General features: G+C 44.2%; 1 long non-coding RNA gene across 1 annotated transcript in view; it reads right to left on the reverse strand.

Annotated features, from left to right (window-relative positions):
• Positions 1 to 3,702: 3,702 nt before the first annotated feature.
• Positions 3,703 to 12,743, reverse strand: part of LOC135372548 (uncharacterized) — a 67,313-nt gene continuing 58,272 nt past the window's right edge. Inside the window, exon 2 of the long non-coding RNA XR_010416025.1 lies at positions 3,703 to 4,896. This is a non-coding gene — a long non-coding RNA (uncharacterized LOC135372548). The remainder of the gene's footprint in view (positions 4,897 to 12,743) is intronic.

Below are 12,743 nucleotides of genomic sequence, written 5' to 3' on the forward strand. Positions count from 1 at the left end.
GCACAGACACGAAGTTCGTAACCTTTTGAAAGTTTTTCACATCTTCTACACAACAAAAGTGCGTCTCTTGTAGGCACAAAATATCTATATTCAGTCTATTCACCAGTTCCTTTAAGTACCTCTGTTTCCGTTCTGCCCTCAGTCCTTTACAATTTAATGTAGCAACAGTGAATGTAACACTCAGTAAGATAAGGCCAAGTATCCCGTACCAACTTGTTCTAAATGTACTACAACCCATAACTTAAGACTTCTTTGGTTTTTTTGTTAACCCTCTTCCTCTACTGGGAAGCTCACCGAGTCGTCCAGGCAGACTGTGCATGCCAATAGGAGCCGAACCACTTGATGAGACAGAGTCCTTTGAAGTTGGCGGGCCCCGCTTTAATGCACCCACCGCTGACTCGTACTCCATCGCACTGTCCGGCACCTGAAGAGGCTCCGTCGTCTCCTCGTCTTCTATTAGTGTATTTCCGAGAGTCATCGGTGGCAGCAAATCCGACGTGCTTCCTTCTTTACTCGGTCCGTGCTCCTTTTGCGCACCAATTTCTTCGTCTTCTGCTGGTTCCTCTTCTTGAGGAAACGAGGGTGGCAAACTTTGGTCTTCGGTAACGCCCGTCGTAACGCAGATGTCGTCCTCGTCTCTCTGTACCTGAATACCAACCTCAGTCGGCACAGTCCCGCCGGCGCGCGTACGCGGAAGATCTCTGATTGGCTGCGCAATATATGTATAAATATTTGGATGCTCATTGGTCTAAAAAACTGGCGTCAGTTTCCTTTGCGCTGTTCGGGCGAGAGTCATTTGACTGAGGAGCGAGCATCCGAATTCCGAACGCGCGAACCGCTCAACGGAAGCAGTCGAACGGAGGAGAATCACGTCTGTTCGGCCACGCGTGTTCTCTCGGACTGCAACCGTTGTGCACGCAGACTGAGGGTTTTGAATGCTTTAGATTTAGATTGTGGCGAACTGCTAATGTGAGAACGGAATGGCACATCCACCTCATCATCACAACAGCGGGAAGACGAACATGTGATGGAATCCCTGCACCTCCAAAGGACGCAGAAATCGTCAGAGAGGAAGTCTGCACTCTTTCCGACGTACTGCAGGTGAACGGTAGGACAAGTCTGATTACTTTTTTGTGACTGAAGGAAGTAATGCAGGTTCATCACGTTAAGTGTATTACGTACAACATTTACGAGTCACTCGGTACGTTAGCGGCGTTTCATTGTGCAGTGCATTGCCGTAACTTGTACGTTTCTGATATGCCGTTAATCAAATTATGTGTTATGCTAGTTGCCCCTGATGCGCGTCGCAGCCGTTCATTCACTGTGAAATACGAACATTCGTGACAAATGCCTTGGTGTTCAAATACGAAATCAAGATCGATTGCCTATCATAGCAGTGGTTTTCGTGCAGAGTTACGGATCATCAATATACTTTTTGTTTTGTTTTAGTTCTCCCGCAGCCATCGGCAACAACGACGCACATAGCCCAGCACTGGCTTTTGAACTGCCCTTCGATGTCGAAGCACCTAAACCTCCAGTGAAGCCTGTTACAAGACATAAAAAGATATGTACTGTAGCTTTTTCGAGGTAGTTTCCGAGTTTCCGAGAGTAAAGTTGATTTGTCATACACCATCGCTTTTTTATTGTCTGCTTTGGGACAGCATGATCGTTGCTCTACAGCAAGACAGCAAGCGCCGAAGACAAACGGACGAGGCTGGGGGGAGGGGGGGGGTAAGGGGGACAAGAGGAGAGACGAAAAACCTGAGGAGAGAAGGGGAAGGAGGTTGGTAAAGGAGGTCGGTCTGCGCATGCGCACTGGGCCCCAGCTTTTTTCTCGCGCTGGCCAGCGGAGACGCTGTGAGTGGCTCCTGGGGATCACGTGGTTTGGGCGCCCGCCATTTTCCCTGGACCATGCGTAAACGGCAGCTTCCGGCGGATGGCTTAAGTCGGAAATTTGCCTAGTTAAGGTCACTTTTTTACCCCACCAATGTGAAGAGTATGTATAATTTAGTCAAATTAATGATAATTGGCAGGGATATTCAGGAGCTATCTCATAGCAAAAATAGCCGAACATCATGCTCTACGGAGGTCGCACAGAATAGCGCACGCTGAATTTTTCAGCGCAATCTTTGTCAGTCCGACGAAAGGAGGGTGGAAACCCAGCCCTCCCCGACATCGCAGAAAGAGATAAAACAGGCACGGCTTATCACGTCCGACTTTCGCTGGGACAATGCTTTCCCTCTTCCAATTTTAGGAACTGTTACTTTTTCTACTATCACTCTGTGGGCTGGCTTCGGAACCTCCTTTCGTCGCACTGAGAGCGATTGCGCTCAAAAATCATCGCGCGTTATGGTCCGTGCCGCGAAAAGCATGATATTCGGCTATTTTTTCCGATGGGATAGCTCGTGAATATCACTGTCAATTACCATGAATTTGAGTGAATTCGGCAAGCTCTTCATATTGGTGGGGTAAAAAAGTGACATTCCCTTGGCAAATTTCTGAGTTCAGTTCGCAAATATCTACGTAATTAAACTTGGAGTACATGGCATTCACATTAGGAGGTGGCAAAAACCTAATAAGAATAAATGCTGTTGACCGCATGATTCTAGGTGGCGTAGTTTTTTTATTATAATTGAATGACACGTTTTCTGGGACACCCTGTATATGGGTGTATGCGAAGCATATCACGGTCAAAACTGACCACAATCCACTGGTGTTCCTCGCCCGTTCAGCATCATCGAGTGCCCGTTCAACTCTGTGGGCGCTGGCGCTTCAAAAGTATGAGTTGACTATCACACACATCCGACGTGAAACTATTGTAGTTGCTGATACACTACCCAGGGGTGAGCCACCTGTTCCGAAGGAAGGGTAGAAAAGGGGGATTGCTTTGTACTGGGGTAGCTTGTTAGGTCAAATGGGTTGGGTTAGCTAAGTGGGTGTGTTATTTTGAAGGGGTGTGTTGATCCATTTAACGTGAGCCGTGATTCCGCTGGAATGTGCCCAGGGTGAAGTTGCTGAGCTTTGCGTGTGTCCCTTGTACATGTGACGGATTTGCCGTGCTGGGTGTACTACGTGGACTCCTTACTCTGACAAGGGTGTCCCGGACGGTCCCCGTGAACTCTGAACATTTTTCAGTCTGTCTGGCAATCTCGGCGGACATGATAACAGTTGCGGGAAGGCGGCGACAGGTGACATCAACACGAGAAGTGCGGCCCAAGACGTAACGGTGAATGCTCTGAAGAGTGCAGCGCTCGGCTGAGGGAACCGGAGCTGACTTAAACGGGGAGGAGCTGAGGACGACGAGGAGGACGATGAGCCGAGCGGGGAACTCGCGTGCAGAGCGGAGCTACGTCAGTTTGGAGCTTGTCATGAGTCATGTCATGAGTCAGTCTGAACTTTGGTATGAAGAATTGTTTCACTCACTGTGATGCTTGAATTTCTGTGAATTTCACTGATGCTGCCCCATTGCACAAACATCTGCAGTGCCTTAATTGTAAAGTTCTCTGCGATACAATTGTTAATCAGAAATTTGGTACTTCTTTCTTAGTGAATATAAGAATTTATTACTTTTTCTGACATGTCGCTTGTATAAACTGACTGCAAGTGATCTTGACCGCAGGTGGTCTTGCGGTCAAGGTCAAGTCAATGTCACAAAGGTGTAATGTAATCAGTAATCATTCGAAATTATTGCCATACGCGTAATGAACAGCATGAAAGCTTTATTGTACACTCTAAGAAAACAGGGAGTACTTTTACTCCTTTTGGGGACAAAATGCATTGCCACAAAAAATAGTCCCTCTGGGGAGCAAATGCGCGGGAGTAAATGAATGTCACAGAGTGGAGACTGCATTTCACGCGCTGTTGTAAGAGTCCCAGGTATATGATTCGTCTGCATGTATGAAAATACTTTGAAGCAAACCGTCAACCGTGATGTATCGAGTGATATAAAATCTTGCGCCATACATAGTGCACAATTTGCGGAGAAAGAAGCGCCGACTCTTTCTTACTCTGCCTGGATGGAAAATTGCTACGTTGGCTGTGTTTTACAGCCTTATGCTGTTCAAATTGACCAAGGGCACACCTTTACGTAGACTGCCGCATTCAGGAGATCATTCGCGAAGTTCAGTGACAATTTGCATTCCCGGGGAGTAAATGTCGGGACTAAATATCGGGTTAGGGGACTAAAATGGGGAGCAATTGCAGACTGGGGGAGTAGAAGCTGTAATTGCTCCCCGTTTTACTCCTTTTTTTCTTAGAGTGATAGTAGTACATTAATAGTCTGCATACCAACAGTCTGCGTACCAAGTCGTTAAAACGACCACAGCGGTGAAAGGCAAAGGAAGCGCACAAGAAGTAGGTAGACTGTCTGTATACACTGCACAAAGGAAGGAGCAAACCACAGAAAGGTGACACGGTATAAAAGAAGTACATAAGAGGACCACTAAAAGGTGAAAACTGTTTTTCTAAGGGACGTAGCGCTGCGCAGCCAGTGTAGGGGAGTTTAAGTGTTGTACTTGCACATAACTTCAGTTTCATATCTCACATCTCATGTTTCCCGGTTAATGGGAAGTGTACTGTTCTCCAGCGGCGAATCACTCCAGGCCATAGTCACGATCTATTGGTTGTCGTTGTTTATCTCTGACTTTGTGCTGCCTGGACTAGCGCCATCAGTCTCTTCAGTGAATGAAGATACCATATCTACGAAGTTATTTCGCTGATTTTCACATTTTACGAGCAAGGCTATTAGATCACCCATATCAAAGTTTTTATACATTTCCTTAAGTCTGAGTCGCAACTCTTCCCGTTTTGCTTTGGGCATTTTCTGGAAGGCGACAACCAGTGAGTCGAACTTTCCCGCTTGCGTGTAGTATGCCACTGTAGTTCCCACGACGCCACCTGTAAATAGAAAATTACTATTTATCGTTTGAATTGATAATTAGTAACAATGACAATTATATACAAGAACAGGAAGCCCTCATGAGAGAACTGATGAGAGAACTGACTGAGGAAGCCTTCGACAGGCGAGAGAAGAGAAAACATTCGTGTCAACTGTCAACCATCTCCCGCTTGCTTTATTTCCTCTCCTCTGCTGTCGAATGTCTGACAGCTCCTTGTTAATACTAGGAATTATTATTATTACTATTATTATTATTATTATTATTATTATCATTATCATCATGGACTAGGCAATTATGTGTTCTAACAATTGGACGTAATGCAGAAGCAATGATGTTATCTGTTAAGTAGGTACTGGATTGTCCGTAACATGTGGCATTTGCCTCAATGTGTTACGTATGCCAACGAGAGACATGAAAGCGAAACGTTGAGTGTAAAATTAATGCCAAACACTAACGAACAACACAATCAAATCGCGCGAAAGAACCTATACCCACTGCAATACATTCGATAATTCTGGTACCATCTACTCTATCGTGTTTCTATTGGGATTATTAATCCTCGCACCGCCAACACGAAGTTGAATACGACTCAAGTAAGCTAAATAGAACAATGTTCTCATAAAACCACTACAAATATGATATTTGGAGTTACTGGGTTTAACTATCTGCAGCAATTAAACGACGACGTCTATAATACGAAACATGTTATACATGGTAGTATAGGCAGCATAGACTTTGGCAATAACATTTTTGTAGCATACAGTCACAAACTGCATTGGGACACGTGGGCCCCCACCAAGAACTTTCCTAATTTCGGCCTCTCTAATGCAAACAAAAGAGAAAAAGAAATGCTTCATGACGTAATGTCAAGAGATTACACATCCACAGTTGTGGGTTAACTCAGATATGAGGGCTGTACGCCGAAATAAATCTTTTAAAATAAAACATTAAAAAATCCACGCTTAAAATTCCACCCTTCGAAATCCATTTTCTGAAATAAACCGTTTAAAAATACACGTCCTCAAAATAAGCGCTGTTAAAATAAATCATGGTTAGGCTTAGGAAGGTAATGCTCCGTATCATAGTAGTGATAGCCGTATGGGCGACACGATGTTCTTTTCGGCGGAACATGCTATTATGATGTTTCTTACTCATGTTTGTATTGCTATCAATTACATAACAACTTAGGATTTCGAAATATCCAGCTTAAAAGTGATGACGACGACGCGCGCGCACACTTGATCATACCTGGGTAGTAATAGCATTACTGTAACGAAATTACAGTAATGAATTACTTTTTCTGGTAATTTGTAATGTAACGCATTACTTTTGACATTAGGTAATTTGTAATGTAATTTAATTACATTTGGGCTGTAACTTTAATGACATTACTCATTACTTTTTACAAAAGAATCGAGTGTGTGTTCTGTGTTGGCACTTGGCAGAAAGAGAGTTGGAGGACTGGCAAGTGAAAATAATTCCAACGGCACTATGAACGGTGACGCACTCAATCGGCACGTGGAACGTCAATTCCCTTCTACGAGCCAGTTGCCTTAGGCAGGGCACTCACAAACAAACGTTGTTAGGTCTACGGTTAGTAGCCCTGTAGAATCATTGTTTGCGGGCCCTATCCTCCTGACAATCTTCCTGTTGTCGTGATACACTGTGTCTCCTTCGTCTCTGCATTGTGGAACGATACGTCATACGTGGCACACTAGCATGACATGTAGAAGAGACAAATAGAACAGTACAAGCTAACTGTTGATACATTGTAAGCATAAATTTTTTTCCTCGAATTTCGGCGAGGGCAAGTTTCGTCAACTTGTGTGTCCCTTGTGCCTTCCACAAACTCGGGAACATGTATGCCAATAATCCCAGTCAACCACATCTGTCCTACGGATGTCCGGTTATTATCCCAAAACACTCTGCCTGAATCGATGTCCTATAGATCTCCGTAGGATACCCTTAAAGGATATCTAATATCCCAAAATTATACAATGAACTATACGGACTTCGGATGGACAGAGGACGTCGTGTGGGCATCCGTGTCAGAAGACTTCGCTGTGAAATTCGATTAGAATTAGTGCTGCGACTTCAATAAGCATTAATCTAGTGTACCTGGCTCACAAGTTGGCTTTATTGGTACTTGTGATCCCAAAATGCAGTTCATTACCGCGACGCATTTTTGACTGGGGTAGGAGATCATGCACGAAATCGAGAGCAGCTCACGGCTGGCAACAGTGGGCAGGGGGCCGTGGCGGTTGGTTTTGACCAGTTTGCCCGTCGATGAGTGTGTCAGCTACACAAGTTGGTACTTGTGCACGCTTCAGTTAAAGTATCGCTGAAGCAGCAACGTGTACGACAGGTAAGCTATGCAAAAACAGAACGGCGAGCAGACGCCGCTCATAGTCGTCTTCCACAACAGGTCAGGCAGCAGGGATCAATTGAGCCGGCCGCCATATTGCTGTCTCCAGGTTATCACAACAGCTGAGGACATCAGCTACGGATATGTCAAACAACAAACGGTGTTCGCTCAAGCGGTGGCATCGCTGATCGAGGTGGGTACTGGGTACACCTATCCTGTCAGAGTGCAATATATTTCGGATAGCGAAGTGTTTTCAGGTAGTATTTCTGATTTGGGTTCAGAGGTTCATTTTGCGTTGTGACATATGTATCTGCGTAGGTCTAGAACGACGCATGGAATTAACTGACGGTGACAAAATAAAGCTATGCTCAGTGTTGTAAAAGCTATAGCTAGAATGCTCCAGAAAAATCTTAAACCTGTTCTTTTGCAGTGAAGAAGTGGGAGCTGACTTACACGCCAACTACATTCCTCCAGTCTAAGGGACTGTAGCACTCGCAGATGTGCCGCTTTGAAGTTTCTTATTGTGTAATAAACGTTCTTTGTTCTGTATATGCTGTCTTTACTGTGTAACTACCACAAGTAAATAAAATAAAGAAATAAAATCAAATCATATACTACCTGTAGAACCCAATAAAAACCTGCCACAGCGTCCACAGGATAACCACAGAACAGCCCCCTACATGCCTCAAATTATCCAAAATGTGTCCTCTGTCCGTCGGCCAGGATGTCCTGTAGACCGGTTCGGGCGGTAACATTGAACAAACTATGTTAGTACAATTTCCATCCTTGGGAAGTTTTCCGACGTCCTGCGGACGTCTGGTTATCCGAGGTCGTTACTCCATGGGACATCCTAAGGTTGTATATGGCTGACTGGGAATGGTAAAGTAATGACTTTGTAATGTCATTACTTTTTCGTAGTAATTGTAATGTAATCTTATTACGTTTCAATTGCAGTAATAAGTAATGTAATTTAATTAAATTCTAACTAGAGTAATGTAATTTAATTACATTTTAGAAGTAATTTACCCCGGTATGCTCTTGATCCTTGAGCCAGCTGAGCGCTGTGGACGGATTGCGCGTCGACGGTCATTCGCACTGGTAAAAGAAAGGCCAAGAAAGAGCGCACGCACACGAAAAACAGAAACGCAAAATCAGAAAACATACCAAACTCTCCTGATAGTCGGCTCTATATTAGACTATATTACACCGATGTCGCGCGTTACTTGCACTGCTAAAACAGAACGTCACGGAATAATACGCTCCCGGGCATCCGTCATTCCGAATGATATCAGCCCCCCGCCCCCCTACTAAGTTGGCAAAACTTGTCACGGATCACATACAGACAGACAACCTACTTCCGGTGTATCGAAATCCTCGTTCACAGTTATAGCCCTGGCTAGCCCCAAGCGCGAGGAGGGTACTATTTTCCGCGGCGGACGTAGAGCCGTCGGCTGTCCACCAATCGGGGACGACGAATGTTAAAAGATTTATTTCGAAGCGTTTATTCTTCAAAGTTTATTTTTCGGAGTTTATTTTGACAGCGTGGATTTTCTCATGATTTATATTGAAGAGTTTATTTTGCAAATTTGATATTTAAGAGATTTATTTTTGAACGTTTTATTTTTACATGATTTATTTCGGCGTCATCCCGATATGAGCATCGTAAGCCGGTTTCACAAGACAGGATCTGCCGTTCGTCGTCGTCGAAAACGGGACCATCAAGGCAATCGAGCTTCGTAGTTTTTTGTGGTTTCACAGAGCAAGCAGGGGCTCCCGAGAGATTATTAAGAATCTGCATGTTCAAAATCACAAATCTGTTCAGTTTAATACTGTACCGCCTAGAACACGCCCTGAAACCCGTAGAGCAAACATACTAGAATAACCTTGAGAAGAAGACAGTGACAATGGACCATTTCCATATTCGCGTTGCCCCTGGCGACGGAATGTCGAACGTCGTGTCTTTCCCCCCAATAATGGTGACGCTCTTTTCGGGCAGGCACATTGCGTGCAAAAGTAGGATATAGGAGGATATTGGAAGAAGAATGCGGAAGAGTGAAAGCGCATTGTACTCGTTACCAGACTTCGAACGTCCGCGTAACTTTGAAACCGATCATCTCACATGACAGTCTCCCGCACGTGGGCCATAGCGATGTTTTCCACTGAAAGATGGCGGAGTCAAGGGCAGGGCATGCGCATACGCGCTGTCGGAAATGGTCCATTACGCGGGAGGGAAGATGGCGGTGGGGGCTCTCGTTGCATATCTATGCTGCTGGAAGTGGTTGCTAGTCGCCCTTTGGTGGATCAGAAGAAATTTATCACAATAACAGCACTCCTCAACAGTGGGGCATCGAAAAGTATCAGGGTTCCCGATATGCCATGCGCGAGCGGTACGACGTTAAATGGGCAATGAACAGGTATAGAGACGCACTTTTTTTTAAATGCATTGTGATAGATTGCCGACGGCGAACGTTTTCAAAAAATTTGTCGCAAAAAAGTAAATAATGGCTACAAACCGACTGAACATGCACTGCACTCTTTGGCTCTCATGCCCCGCCCTGTGATGTCCAGGCGACAATAGCGACACGTCATTTTGACGTCGCGCATCATCAGCTATTTAGAATGTGGGACATGTATACATTAATTTTGTGGTAACATCGAGATCGAGGTCAATTCGAAACATACTCCTACTTGTCTAACCCAAGATAGCCAGTTCAAACCCTACCAAAATCACTCAATATTCTATTTGACGTGCGCACTATGTTTTCAGTGTTGTATTGCACCGCGAGGTCACTGCGATATCCGTGCAACCGGTTCCCTCGCGAGCTCCAGCTTGTGTCGGTGGCGTCCGTCATTGGCTAGGAGAGCGAAATTTCCCCCACCTCCAGCGCCTAGAATTCGGTGTTGCTATACGTTGGAATATGGTGACATGACCCGGTTCCAAGGATAAGGAGACTCACGCGGATTATGCTCTTTGAATTGCATTGTTTCGTGATAAAGGCCCGCACTAGAAGTAAAACAATGCGGTACTTAGATATCCTGAGCTACGTTCTTTCATTGACCATAGTAATTGGAAAATATTCGTCGACCTGTTTTGTGCCTCTTTAAGAGGGCATACCAGCTCCCCGTCCCAATGCATTTCCCATGGAACATATTTCATGCTCTTTCTCGGTAACCACCGCGCATATTTTAACGCGGGTGGTTTCAATATAAAGAGGATGACAAGATGAATTGGATAACGTTATTGCATTTCTCATACATGTATTATGTATTTTACGGCGACGTCACGAAGGGGAAAAAGTACACAATTTTTCTCCTCCCTCTTTGAACAGGTTTTTATTAAACTTCTATAGCCATCTCAAAAAAAAAAAAACTTTTCGTTTACTTGCTCTCGAAATATTTCAGGAATCGATAGACACCAAATTTATATGTCTACCACTTTTCGTTTTTATAAAAAAGCATGAAGTATGAGTACACATACGACCGACGGAAAGCATGTCACTCTGTGGCGCCACCTGGTGACGCCAACAAGAAACCGCGCTGACCGTATCCATCCGCCGAGAGAGCAGTGCGCATGCGCGTTACAGTTCTAGCTCGTATGGGGCATGCTAGTTCCTCATCCTCTTTCTCACTCTCTCTTCTAGCTACTTTCATGGCCCACTGACTTAGAGCATGGCCTTGGAGACCAGTACAAAAGGTTGCTTAGCTGCTCGTTAATGGATTATCCCCTAAGCCTTGCATAGTCGTGACAATGAAAAATTGGCTAGGAAGCAAGTGAGCTGGTGACGATGATGCATAATGTAAAACCCCGAGACTAGGGAACACGGAACGTTCTTCTTGTTCTCCCGAACTGACCTCCTATTTTGTCCTCAACTGGTTGTTCCCTTCCCTATGTTTGTATATACAGTCAAACTCCTTTACAACGAAACTCAGCGGACAGCAAAAAAAAAAAAAAAAAAAATTGCAGTAAAGGTATTTTCGTTAAAAAGGATGTCTATTATTGGACCTATAGGGCTCCAGCGGGACCGCAAAAAAAATTGCTGTAGTGGTATTTTCGGTAAAAAGGTGTTCGCTATAAAGGAGTTTGACTGTATTCTTAAAAATTAAATATAAAATTTTCATAAAATAAAATTTTCAGCTCTGTTTGGGACTTCGTGCTGTGTCTGTCTTTTCGTGTTTCCTAGTCTCAGGGTTTTAAATTATGCAACACAACATGTTATGTTGTCAAGCGACCGTTAATAACTTTTTTGTTTTTGACTCTATGTCCTTTTATTATTTGTCGGATCGTTCCTGTTGATGTCCAACGGAAAAAAGTAACAGCCTCTGTTGAAAATACCGCGACTCCCGCAGCGAGGCCCACCGTTCGACCTTGGCTGGTTTTGTGTGTGTCGACCCAAAGCCTTTATTGTCCTCCCCCCCCCCCAATCCGCCTTTATTTGCACGGCTTAGTAAACGGGGATAATTAGAGTCACTAAATAGGAGGATCAGTCAAAACAAAAAAGGAAGGTTCCTTTCCACGGGGGTTTCTCCTCTGACGTCATTTTTCGGGGCTTGTGTAATGTGAAAGAAGGGAAAACACGGGGGAAAGCAGTCTGTAAAATATATTACAGAAGTTTCCGGGTAATAATACGCAGTGTATTTTGCGACAGAAATTTTGTAAGGTATTTTGCACCAACGCCTTGAAAATGAATTCAGATGTCTGGTAATACCTCCATGCAAGAAAGATATATTCCAAAATGTCATTTTGCATGAATAATTGACGTATTATCAAGGTAAATTGCGTGTAGGCGAGTGCAGGTATGAAATACTGTTTCGAGCACTAGATTTGCCATATCGGCATTGTAAGCGCGGTGTGCAGGCAATGTTTATAGCGTAATGTACCACCACTAGTACATCCAGTTCAGCACCTGAGAGATGGCGACATCGCAGGAGAGCTTAGATAGCATATATGAAGTAACATTTCCGTGGTCATCCCCTAATTTCTTTAATTGGCAATCGACTAGCGCTCAGACTCAGTGCTGGCAGCCTTCGTTTATAATACCATCTGTATATGTATTGTCCATATTATCATTCATACTATCCGATCACATTTGTACGTCGGCATATAGCAAGTATGCACAAGCACAACAATACGAAGGATAACTAAAACCTTCCATAATCAGTCAATACAGACGCCGGTAACTTGTAAAAACAATAGATAGAACAAAAGAAACGTAAGAAAGTAGTCATATAGCAATAGGAGACAAGCAAAAAAGACTTGAAAGTCTCGAATCGAACTGCGGACCTATTGTACCAAAGTCAGACACTTCACCTCTCAACAAACGGCGCAGGGGAGCGTGCCAACCAGGCACAAAACAAGTCAACAAACATTCTCCAATTAATTATGCTCAATGAAAGGACGTAGCTCAGGATATCCAAATATGGAATTCTTTTACTTCTAGCGAGCGTCTTTATCACGAAACATTGACATTCAAAGAGCGTAA

This window comes from Ornithodoros turicata, chromosome 1 (assembly GCF_037126465.1).
Source record: "Ornithodoros turicata isolate Travis chromosome 1, ASM3712646v1, whole genome shotgun sequence".
In the NCBI taxonomy this organism is placed as follows: Eukaryota; Metazoa; Arthropoda; class Arachnida; order Ixodida; family Argasidae; genus Ornithodoros; species Ornithodoros turicata.